Source organism: Phoca vitulina, unplaced genomic scaffold (assembly GCF_004348235.1).
Source record: "Phoca vitulina isolate PV1807 unplaced genomic scaffold, GSC_HSeal_1.0 scaffold7, whole genome shotgun sequence".
Lineage (NCBI taxonomy): Eukaryota > Metazoa > Chordata > Mammalia > Carnivora > Phocidae > Phoca > Phoca vitulina.
In genome coordinates this window covers 67699379-67711903 of record NW_022589710.1, presented here as the reverse complement: position 1 = coordinate 67711903, position 12525 = coordinate 67699379, and positions in this window count along the sequence as shown.

Sequence of the window (12525 nt, the reverse complement as noted above, 5' to 3'; positions counted from 1 at the left end):
TGTGCGTGTGTGTGACGTATGTGGGGATATGTATCTGTGTGTGTGCATGAGTGTGTGGGATGCGTGTACACGAGCACACGTGAGTGTGTATATCTGCACTTGTTTGGGAGGGTGGACATTGCTCCCAGGACTTGTCCCAGTGTCCAGGGGTCCAGCCACAGTGAGGAGGCCGGCCTTCTCTTCAGGCCACACTTGAGGGACCCCGGGCCAGGTCTGACCACTGCTGCTTGGAGAGCTCGGTGTCCCACACACGATTAAGGCCGAGGGTCAGAGTTTGGGGCCCTACGCTGCGGGCCGTTCTGACTAAATCTGTGCCCCCACTGGGGACAACCGTTCCCACCCTCTGTTATCTGGGGTGAGGCTCTGGGGCCGGGGCTGGACTTGGAAGTCTACAGATGCCTCGGGGTTCTGTGGGGTGTGGGTTCGGCGAATCCTGCCACAGGAAGGGGACTCTGGCTAGGGCATTGACGATAGCATAGGAGCTCTGTGCTCTGTGACCAGCCACGGCTGCTGCAGTGATAAGTCATAGTCTGTTCTGAGCCCCTGATTTCTCCAACCCTCAGGGACAATGAAAGACCATGTCCCTTCCCCAGGGCCAGCTTGTACTCATCGGCCCCCGCTGGTCCCCAGAGCAGAGGCAGCTACCATAAGGTGTCAGGAGGCAGAGTCCGGAGGAGAGGGTCTGGGAGTCTTATTCTGGGGGACTCAGTGTGGTAGGGCTCAGAGTTTGGGGGTACATGGTCCAAGCCCTGCTTGGACACTGACTGGCCCCGCAGAGCCTTGGGGGCTCAGGAGGAAAACATGAGGTGGTGGCAAAGGTGTGGTGTCCAGATGTTCCAGGTGGTTTTCGTCATGGGATGGGGGCCCCAGGTCAGGGAGGGACAGCACTGTCAGAGCCCCCCCCCCCCCCAAGCCCAGCTTCACAAGACCTGCAGGACTGTCTGCCCTTCCTTCGGAGGGATTCTTTGCCTCCCTCCGTGCTAGCTGACATAAGCAACCGCCCTTTGTGGTGGGAAGACTGTCAGTAAAGCATTCTTCAAGCAAGGCTCAGGATCGGGAAAATCTGAAGAGCCCCGGGTAAGAAGCAGGCTCCAGGCATCTCAAGACCGGCTCCAACACAGGGCCAGAGACACATTTTAGAACCTCTTCTTGGGTGGGAGTGGGGTTCTGGATGTTGACTTCCAGAGGATTCAGAGGTCCAAGAACCATTGCGGGGGACCCACAAGCAAGTCATCAGGAGGCTGGGGCTGTCCTATTGTTTGTTTTGTGGGGTTAATTAGGATTCAGTTTTTGAAGACTTAAAAATTGAGACTTATGCAGAAAAGTGTATAAATCGTAAAGGGGCAGATGGATGAGTTTTATATCTGGGAAACCTCCATCCAACCAGAGAACATTCCCAGTGCCCAAGAAGGCCCCCTGCCCCTCTCAGTCAGTACCCCCTACAAGGATTAACAGTGAAGCTGTCACCAAAGATCCGTTCCGCCTGGTTTTGAGCAAATATAAATGATCATATAAGACGGGTCCCTTTCGGGGTGGGCTTCTCGGCTCAACAGCAGGTCCGTGGGATGCAGCTACATGGTTGGTTGTCAGGAGTTTTTCTTGTTCCTTGCTGTGTACTATTCCTCTGCTGAATATCACATGATTTCTTTGCCCACGCATGCTGCGGTCGGTGGACCGTGGGCTAGGGCTCTCTCAAGCCCTCCATGCCCCTGGGGTCACACCCAGGGGCTGCTACTTCCCTCAGGCCTGCAGCTTTGCCCGCCTGCACCCCCAGGCCGAGGAGAGCGGACGCTCATGGATGCTGGCTCTCCCACCGGGACTGAAGGACCCCCACCCTTCAGAGCGACCGGGAGCTATAGGGAGAGGCCAGGGGTCAACCGATGTGGCCTCCCTGCAGCCCCCTTGTGCTCCCCCAGGCTCTCGGAGAGGAAGCCTCTGGAGTTCTCATCCCCTCCTCTCCTATTCCAGAAACCCTGGGGTTCTGGATACCACCTGTCCCCAGAAAGGAAGGAATTGCTCCACGTCCAGGCCCAGTTCTATTAGCCGGGCCTCCAGGTCACAGCACGGAGTCCCACTGTGTTAGCTGGGGGCCCAGGGCAAGTTCTTTACTCCCTGAATCTCAGTTTCTCTATCTGGAAAATGGGTATGTTTATGTTGACAGCTACATTAAGATGTTTACTTAAGGTGCTTAGCACAGAGCCTGAAACACAGGAGCGCTCCCCGAGGGGTCCTTCCTGTGCTCCCCCTTGGAAGAACCTCCCCAAATGTACTGACCCTCCACCCCTTTCCCCCAAGTCTAGGGAAAGTTTCAGTAATTGGCCCAGTTATGGCACAACAGAGGAAACCGACGTTGACTCCAAATTCAGTGCTTCCCACAAGTCCGGGGAGCTTAGGCTGGCTTCTTCCTTCTGACCCCAACAGAAGGCTAGGGGGGCCCCCAGGGGGTCCTTGGGAGGGCAGAGGGGCCATGGGCCACCAACATCCAGACCCTTGGAGCGCCCCACCCCCCACTGACAACAAAGCCTCCCCACCCGTTGTAAGGTTGTGACCCTGGACCATTGTGCTGATTAATTACTTACTGGAAGCGTCCCTTCCCTCGGCGGGTGGGGCCTGGGTGTGTGTACGTGTGCGTGTGCGTGTGCGTGTGCACATTTGTGTGTCAACAGAGGGAATATTCATGAACTCTGGGGGACGGTGGTTTTGGAAGACAGATCTGGATTTCTGAGGGAAAAGACACTAACAAGATCTCGGTGGCCGGCCAAGTTCCCTCGCCAGACTCTTGGGCAAAGCCCGAACAAGGAGGCCACACAATTGGGGGCATCCGGGGCTCTCAAGAAACCTGGATACCCTGGGGCCAAGTATTTGGTTTCTGCCGATGAACAATTTAATGAGGGTTTTGAGAAGGGCCAGACGAGGTGAATGGCTGATCCTGAAAAATAGCCTTAACTGGCACTTGGGCGGGAGAGGTTTAAAAACAGAAACAGTCTTCAAAGAAGGATGCCCCGGTCCCGGGCCTGGAGCATTCTCATGCGATGGGCTGGGGGCCTGTTCCCCAGGGAAACTTCCGTGCCCCCGTGGCAGCCGGGCACAGATACAGAGCTCTTGCACCCCTGCCTGGCAGAGGCCAGAACAGGCTTGTGGGGTGGCAGGAGCCTCAGGTGAGTGCCTTTCCTGCCCCGGCCCCTCCTATGGTCGACCCCCTTCTACCCTGATCCGGAGGTCCTACACTCAGCCCGAAGTGCTCCATGCCAATTTGTGGCCCCGGCCTGGGGCCATGGGACAAGCAAACAGTCAGCCGTCGGACCCTCCCCTGCAGCCTCTCCCCCCTCCACCTGGCCAACCAGGACCTCCCCAGCTCTTGAACCACCGTCCCCTCCGTAGCCTAACCCCGAGCAGCCAACACTGGACCTGGAAGGACTGTTCTGGGTGAAGAGATTCTCATGGAGTTAAAGAGAACTTTTTGCACTCGGCCAGTTAACAACCAGCAAGAAAGACTTTATTCAAGACTATTGTAATAGGGGCTAGAGAGTGAACCCCAAAGGCAGCAAAGACAGCTGGGGATTTGCAGGCAAGGAGCAGAGCGAGGGGTCAGTGGATGGGAAATCACTAAGAGGAACTTGGTCAGATGTCATGGTGGGGGGGGGGGCGGGTTGCCTGATGTATAATTTAATGAGCACACGAAATGTACAGTTTATATCATGTGGAAACCGATGTCACGGGATTCTTTGCTAAAGCTGGGCTCAGCGGGCCCAGGGCAGGCTGGTGAAAGCCCAGAAGAGAGGGGGGCTCAGAGCACCCTGGTAAAGTTTGGTTAAGGAGGGGGCCCTTGTCAGCGGCCGAAGGTGGTCCCTCCCTCTGGCCCTGACCCCCCCACCCCGCACCGGGCCCTCGGACTTACTGGTCCTCCCTGAGGCCCAGCTGCTTTCTGACATAACCTGGAGACTTCCACAAGTTTGTCTAACCCCAGGCGGACGGGGGGCAGCAAGAGCAGTGAGCAGGCTTGGGTCCCCCGGGGGGACACCAACCTAGAGTCTCCCCCTTCTCCTAGGCACCACTCCACACCCATCCTCTGGGTGCCTCTGGCTCTGTTCTCCTAGTAGACCCTCCTGCTCCGACTGCATTTCTAATCTGTCCCCATTTGCCACCCTCTGTGCTTCCAGGCGTGGACTCAAGCTTGTTCTCCAAAGGATCGAGTGGCAGGGCTGTGGGCAGCTTCCAGGCCGGGGCTTCTGAGACAGGGCTGCCCCATCCCGGCTGCCGGCTGCACGCAGAGGGTGCAGATGCCCCGGAGGAGGCCAGAGCCACAAGATGGAAGGGGCCTGGGTCCCTGAGTCACCCATGAAGGAAGGTTGCCCACCGACCAGGAGCATCCACATTGAGCTGTTCAGTAAGCAGGACATACTGAAATTTGGAGGTTTTGTTTGTTATAATCTATCATAATTTCCCGCATTTGGCATGGTGTAAATAACTAATCTCTAGCTGTCCCTGAATATAGTCTATTTTCTAAACCCAAAGCTGGAGTTTATTCGTGCTTTCCCTGGGTCTCCCCAGCAAGTGGCATGCCCCTTCCTAGACCCTGGTGTTTGTGCACTGGTTTCCCTGACCCCACGGGAGGGTCTCAGGAGTGGAGCTGAGCCCTGGGCCCTGGGTGGTCCCGTGGTGGCTGTTTACAAGAGAGGCAGCTTACCCTAACATCTGTTCCATTGTCTTTGCTGTGCTTCTCCTGTCTCTTCTGAAGCCGGTGGGCTCCTCTTTCCCCTTGTTTCTTATTCATATGACTTTCATGGGAAGAAATTTCCCTGACAGCTGTTTGCACAGATTTTTCTGAGACAAGTGGCGTTGTTCGCTTCTCTTTCTCTAATCATCTGGAAATACTGTGTCTCTTGGCATCCCTGTCTTCCCTGTCTTCCATCCTCCAGCTGTCCAGCTCAGAGCATGCTGGAAGAGATTTGGCTCTGGAGGAGGATGCAACCCCCTTCAGAAGGTTCTGGAATTTAGAAGGCTGCCTTTCCTTGAGGCCGAGTGGTGGAGAGTACAAGGGGGAGAGAGAAGAGGGCTCACAGCTTGTGTCCCTGGTCTCGCCCCTGCACCCTGATGCTGCCAGCAGGGCAAGAGTGGGGAGCAGAGTGGGGGTAAGGGCTGGCGGGGGGCAAGGGGGAGAGAAGATCCCTCCAGATCAGGCTCCTGGGTTCACACACCTGGCTTGGCCACAGATGGGCAGAATCCCCAAACTGGAGGAGGCCTCAGAAGCAGGAAGAATGAATATTTAGAGCTTGTACCCCTTTGTGCTGGGGGATCATTCTACTCATTTTACAGATGAGCAAGCTGAGGCTCAGGGAGGTCATTGGGCCTCATGCCGGGAAAGTAAGACTCTGGGGGAGACGTGACTGGCTCAGGACGCGGCCCAGTGTTACAGAGTGGATTCAGACCCTGCTTCCTCTGATCCCCCACCACCACCACCACCTCTTCCCCTGACAAACATGTCCGTGACCGTCAGAGGGCTGGAAGCCTGGCCTCCATCTCTGAGAGGGATGGAGGTCCTGGCCACACCCACTTTTCTTCCAGACTCCAGGGGCTTATTCCCGGATGCTCTGTGCTCCCTGTGCCCTCAGAAGCCCTGCTCTCCTTCTAGCACTCTCCCTTCTTGCTTAAGCTGGTTTCACTTGGTCTCTGCTCCAGGGAATCCAACTCTCCAACCCGAGACCCCAAGACCCCACCTTTCTCACCCCAGGGCTGTTGCCCCCAGCAAGAGCCCACCTTTCTCAGCCCACTGCGGGCAGCTGTGCTTGCCCTGGGCTGTGGAGATTTGGACCCACCCCAGGCCAGAGCCTTTGACCCTGCAGTGCCCATCGAGTGTGTGTTTTACGGGAGGCACAGGGGCAGTCACGGGTATGCCTGAGAAGGGGGTAAGGGGCGGAAGGGGACAAGAAAAGCGGCCTCTGTCTCAGCGCCTATTAGGAAGACAACACAACAAGATAATTTTTGGTGGAGCTGAGAGGCAGAGAGAAACCTCCGGGCGGGTCTGCGGAGCCTCTCCCCACCTTCTCTTGCAGCCGCGCAATTTGGTTCTAAAGAACAACATTTTAAGGCTTTAGCCAGGCTTAATTTGTTCCAAAGAACAAAGTTAAAATAGTTTGTAGGCGAGAACTTGGTGAAAATTTGACATTTGATAAGAAACTAATTTTGGTTGCCTTTTTAATACTTTAAAACACTAAAGTAATAAACAACATCTATAAATGTCAAACTTTTCTATTTTGACTATGTTGCTTTGATTTTTATCAACATTTTTTTTATTAAAAATCTACTGGAAATGAAACAGAGAAGGGGAGGATCGACACAAGAAGATAAATTTTACAATTTATTAAGATGGAAGCAGCAGCATCTCATTTTTTTTTCTCAGCACTAGGGATTGTTAGTATTTTTCGTCTCCCTGAGGTTATTATGATGTTTTTATCTTGGTCTCCGAGTCTAGGAAAGCTGTGACACTATGGGAATGGGGATTAAATTGCAGAAGGAAGGCGGCTGTCAGGTTGGCTGGAGCGGGGGCGAGGATGCCTTTGCATGCTCTAGCCCTTTGGACAGCTGCATGAAACCCATGCTTGGACCCCTTCTGGGGAGGCTCTGGCAGAACCATGCCCTCCCCTGGCCCGTCCTAAAGCTCTTCTGTGGACCCCAGTATAATCCGCCTGGTGTGGGTTCCCCATACCCACCCTCCATTCTATGTTGAATTGAGGCCTCCTGTGGCAGTCCAGGTGTTCCTCCAGATGTGTGGGTCTGACTCTCAGTCTGGGTTCCCTGTGCCCAGCACAAAGGAAGTGTTTGTGGATGCTTCAAGGAGAGGTGGATCTTGGATGGATGGATGGACACAGATGGTTGGATGAGTGATAGGTGGATGGGTGAATGGTGGATGGATAGATGGATGGGTGCAATGGATAGAGATATGAATAGATGGAATAATGAATGGAGGGTTAGCTAGATGGATGGATGGATGGAGTAATGGAGTGATAGAGGGATGGGTGGATGGATAGAGCTATGAATAGATGGAATAATGGATGGAGGGTTAGCTAGATGGATGGATGGAGTAATGGAGTGATAGAGGGATGGATGGATGGATGGATGGATGGATGGATGGAGAAATGGAGAGATGGAAGGAATAATGAATAGGTGGAGTAATGGAAGGAGGGAGACATGGGTGGAAGGATGAATAGATGGAGTAATGGAAGGACAGAGGCATGGATGGATGGATGGATGGAAGGCTGGATGGATGGACATGGATGGATGAGTGATAGGTGGGTGGTTGGATGGTGGAAGGATGGAGAGATGAATAGATGGAATAATGGGTGAAGGGTTAGCTAGATGGATGGATGGAGTGATGGATGGATGGATGGAGAAATGGATGGAGTTGGAAGGAGTGATGAATAGATGGAGTAATGGAAGGAGGGAAAGATGGATGGATGGATGCGTAGATGAAGTAATGGAGGGATAGAAGCACAGGTGGATGGAGAGAGAGAGGGAGAGAGAAAGGAGAGAGAATCAGAGTTTTAGTCCTGCCCACTGGCTGGCAATTTTAGAACCACAGCATCTTAAGGCTTTGGCCAGGCTTAATAACTTCTCAAGACCCTTCCAGTTCTAATTTTCTTCAGCCTTCCAATGTGATGAGCAAAATAAGGGGAGGTGGAAAATAAACAGCTTTAAGTGGTCTTCATAAGCTTCTGAGAAGGAGCCACCTAAAAGGACAACCACAATAATCATTTCATATCCCTTCCTGATATGCAGAACATATCCACAACCTCAATTCAACCATCAAGAGGCGAGCATCATCCCCATTTTACAGACAGGTAAACTGAGACTCAGAGAGGAAGGGGCTTCCCCAAGTTCAGATGGTAAGTGAGTACAGCCAGGATTTGACCCTGGAGAGTCAAGCCTTCAGGTCCTTCTCCCCCGGGAAGTCTTGTCCCAAAGGGAACAAGCCTACTTTTCCCATGTGGACACCAAATTACAGCAATCCCCAGCTCTTGAAAGCTCGGGTGCTGCTCTTAGCTAATCTAGTAGATTATTTCGTCTGTGCCAAGACCCGGGTTGCCTGCACACTGAGGCCAGGCTGTGATCTTCCTCAGAGGCATTTTCAGGAACCCCAAGCACATTGGCAAAGCTCCCCCTCTGAAGGGGCTTCAAGCTTCAACACAGATGCACCGGGACCTGAAGCTGAGCCCCAGAATGGGCCCCGGGGGCCATAGAAAGTGTCCTCACCCTAGGGGACAGAACCACAGAGCACTCATGGAGGCGGGTCGGACAGGGCAGAGGATGAAGGATCAGGCCAGTGATGGGGGGACGGAGAAAGATGAGGCCAGGGGAAGCTGAGGATGGATTTCAACTGGAGGCAGGGATTTTATCCATTCTTTCCCTGCCTCTTCCATCCCTCCTTCTCTGAGTGTCCAGCCAAGGTGACAGCCCTGCCCTCCAGGGTGCCCAGGAGACATCATGCCAGAGGTCTGTGTGGCCAGTGGCCCACGGGGCCGGGGTGGGCTGCCTGGGTGGGGAGGGACTGTGTGCTGGGGTGGGGGGAGGGACCGTGTGCCGGCGGGGGCGGACCATGTGCCGGGGGGGGGAGGGAGGGACCGTGTGCCGGCGGGGGGGGGGGGGTGTGCCCAGTGGGGATTTGAGCTAGCTCAGGAAGGATAAACCAGGGATCCAGGGGGCAGGAAGACCAGGGGCGGGGAGGGCGTCCCAGGCTGAGGACGCAGCCCGGGGAAGGGCGAGGAGGCCGCGGCCCACCCTGCTGGCCGCGACCGCCCCCTGTGGCTGAGCCGTCTTGGCAGGGACGGCCTGAGGCAGGCACCTGCCTCGGGCGGCGGGAATGAGGGCAAGGGGGCCTCACCCCCGAGAGGAGGTTCACGGTGTTCCAAGACCAGACAGGGCCCAGGCGGCTATTTTTAAACCCAAGTGGGGCCTCTTTCTTCCCGTCTCCCGGGGCACATGTTCACTCCGTTGTGAGCAGCTTCAGAGGCCCCGCACCCCCTTGGCCCCCCTCGGCCCCCCTCGGCCCCCCTCGGCCCCCCTCGGCCCTTGACTGTTGCTATTTAAAAGCTTCTTGGTCCGGGCCAGAGAAAGGGGTAATTGGGGGCCTGGGAGATGAAAGGGGCCAGCCCCCCCGTGGGCCTGCCCTCACTGAGGGGTCAACAAAACCCTCCTTGTAGCCCTGCCAATTATAGGCACTGAGGGGGGCCACTGGGCCAGACGGGAGACGTGACTGCCCCCCTCCCTGGGGTGAGCTGGGGTCACTGCCGCCTGCCACGGGGCCCTGGGCTGCCAGGGTCAGCCTAGGAAGGTGACCCCAGGCTGAAACCCCAGAAGCCCCAAGTCTGGAGAAGGGGCAGAGTGTGCCCTGCTTCGCGTGGGGACAGGGGCGCCATGAGCCCCCAGGTCTGCCCTTAACGGGAGGAGCGTGGCGGAGCTGTCCTCCCCCCGTGGCCCTGGGCGGGCCGCTGTGGCTGGTGGTCAGAAGCTGCCTCTAATGACAGTGGAGGGACCCGCCGCCACAAAGGGCCCTTTCTGGGCCCGCCAAGAGCAGTCCTCGGCCACCCAGCAGCTGGCCTGAGGACTGCAGGTGGCACAAAGTGTCACCGCCCGTCCCCTCGCCAGCCCGTCCCCTGCACCTGCACCTGACCGCGCTGCGTCAGGGGAAGAGGTTCTGGATGTGGCGTGTGGCGTGCAGCACGGGGACCTGCCGTGGCTACCCCCAGGCATCCCCAGACTCCTGGCTCTGACCGTTCCCGGTCACTTCTTCCCAGATCGACAGAGGACCAGCTGGGTCACTGCTAACCGAGGTTCCCTCTGTGGCTCTCTCTCTGTTTCTATGCCTGTGTTCTCCGTCTCTCTATCTCTCTGCCTCTGTGTGTGTCTCCCTGTCTGTCCCTGTCCCTCTCTGCGTCAGAGGCTCCCGAGAGTGTCCCAGGGAGCTGGGTGGATCTCCTTGTCCAGGGTGGGCCCATCGGTGACTGTTCCCTCCCCAGGCTTTCCAGGCCCCCCATCAGACCCCCCACCCATGCTTCGGCCCCCTCATTAGATTCTGAGCTCCCCGGCAGTGACGAGGCCCTGCCCCTTGTGACCTCCAGGCTCTGCAGAGCCCACGGTCAGCTCTCTGGGTGGACGAAGGGGCCACGCGGGCCAGGGGGCTGTCCTCTCTTCCGCTCACAAGAAGAGGGTGAGGGGCAGGGCAGGGACAACCAGGAACTCTAGAAGAGACCTTCACTGAGCATTTACTACCACGGATTCCCGTTCCTCCGGGGGCCTCTCCGCTGACAGAGGAGGAGACTGAGGCACGGGGGCTCAGCAACTTGCCAGAGATGGCCCGGATGGCGAGGGGAGCCGGGCCATAGACTGGCCACCGGTTCTGCTGTTCCTGGGGGCGGGGGAGGGACGTGGGTGACGTGGGTGACGTCACTTCCAGCAGCAGGTATGGGGGCGAGAGGGGGCAGAGGCCGACTGTCCTCAAGCTGCAGCGTGCTGGGGCGGGGGGCGGTGATGTCATCCCGGCACCTGTGGGAAGATGATGATCTCCATGTGCCCCCCCGCGCTGCCCGAGCAGGGACAGGACACAGGGAGCCGCTCGGCCAGCAGGCTCCGGGCAGAGTGGAGCTGAGCCCTAGAGGCCGAAGGCTGCCTGGTGGCGGGGGGAGCAGCAGGGCAAAGGCGCACAGGTGGGGGGAGCTTCGTGCGTTCGGGCGGCTGCAGCATGGGGATCAGAAATGGGCAACATATGCAAAGTGGGGCGGGGAGGGCTCAGCCGGCCTTGACATTAGTGACAATATCCCTGGTTGTCCCCCGGGAACGCTCAGACCTCACAGCCCCTTCCTCCCCTCCCTCCCCTTCCACGTCCCCCTGGCCAGAGGAGGAGGTCCCACATGACCTACAGCAGGCCCTTCTGGCAGCCGGGACTGTGGGGAAAGTCACTGGACAGCAGGACGGAGCTGAGCTGTCCGGGGGTGTCGGGCAGGAAGCCCAGGACAGCGTGGGTGGGAGGCGGTCACAGAAATTCCAGAGCTGGTGCGCGTGGCCCCACCTGAGGTCATTTACACCAATGGGCTGTGGCCCACAGTCCCCAGCCCCACGTCCTAGTGTGTCTGGACATGGCAGAGACACCAGCCTGCTTGCAGCCCAAGGCCTGTCTGGGTGCCTGGAACCTGCTAGAACACATCCTGCAAGAGCACCTCAGCATTCCTCGTGCCACAGCTGAGGCTGCCCCACCAGCCCCAGGCCCCGTGAGCTTCTGCTCCTGCTCAAGGCCCCGTTCAAACACGCCCATCCCTCTGGGGCCACCCTGATCCCCCACCCCCACCCCAGGGCTCCTGAAACCCGCATCGTGTAGAAAAAGGGCTCAGGGCTCAGAGTCAGGGAAAGCAGGGTCCAGATCCTAGCTGCACCTCCTTCCAGGCCAGGGCCTTGTCCAGTCTGCTTGTCAGTTTTTCCATCTGTGAAATGGGCTGTGGGGCTGCTGGGAGGGCAGGGGTGGGCCTGCAGGCAGCCTCTCGGGAGTCAGGCTTGAGCTCGCGGCCCTCGGCGGGGCTCACCTGTCTCCGGAGCCTGAGCAGCCAGCGCAGGCCCGTGCCCACATGCCCTTCAGAAGATCCAAACTCACTCCCTAACATCTGTAAACCCACTTACATTTCATGGGAAATTGAATCTGCGTGTTTCTGATTCCTTTACAGTTAATTTGGGAATGATTGCTCTGCAAGGAGCAGCTTGGTCCAAACACTCCGAGGTCCCAAAGGTCTCAAGGCTGCATCTCGTCTCCCTGCAGGGACACCCCCAGGCTGGCAGGAAGCTCCCCAGGGAGGTCCAAGAGGCAGCAGGAAAGCCACAGGCTTCCAAGGGGTCAGGCTCCCAAGTTAGTTATGGTCCCTGGGATCAGCCCATCCCTGGATGGGGCTGGCAGGTGCGGCCCCTCACAGACAGACAGGACAGCGTCCCCGGGGGGGCCACCACCAAGTCAAAGGCGGGAAGGAGGACAGGGCGCACTGGGCGTGCTGGCCTATGGGGATCGCTGATGCTCAGTGGGCTCCAGCCTCCACCACGAAGTACCACCCACCAGGCTACTTAAACAACAGAAATGCATTATCCACAGCTCCAGGGGCCAGAAGTCCCAGATGCAGGTGTCAGGGGGGTCGGTTCCTTCTGAGGCCGGGAGGGAGGATCTGTTCCAGGCCCGTGCCCCAGCTTCTGGGATGATGCGGCCCAGGAGGGTGCCCAGGGCAGGCCAGGGAGCAGGGGTGCGTGAGGGCAGGCATGGTGGCCTCGTGCTGGCAGCGGGAGCGGGAGCATAAGGCAGAGCGAGGCTGCGAGCCAGGAGCATGCCTGGAACCAGGGTCCTTCGGAGGGGGCAGGGAGGAGCTCAGTTCTGCGAGCGTGGAAGGGGCCTGAGGGGCAGTGTGCCACGCGGTCATCCCGGGTCACAGGTCCGAATCAGCAGGGGTGGGGTCCCAGCCCTGCCCTCATTGCCCCGGAGGCCTCTGGGCTTTTAACAGC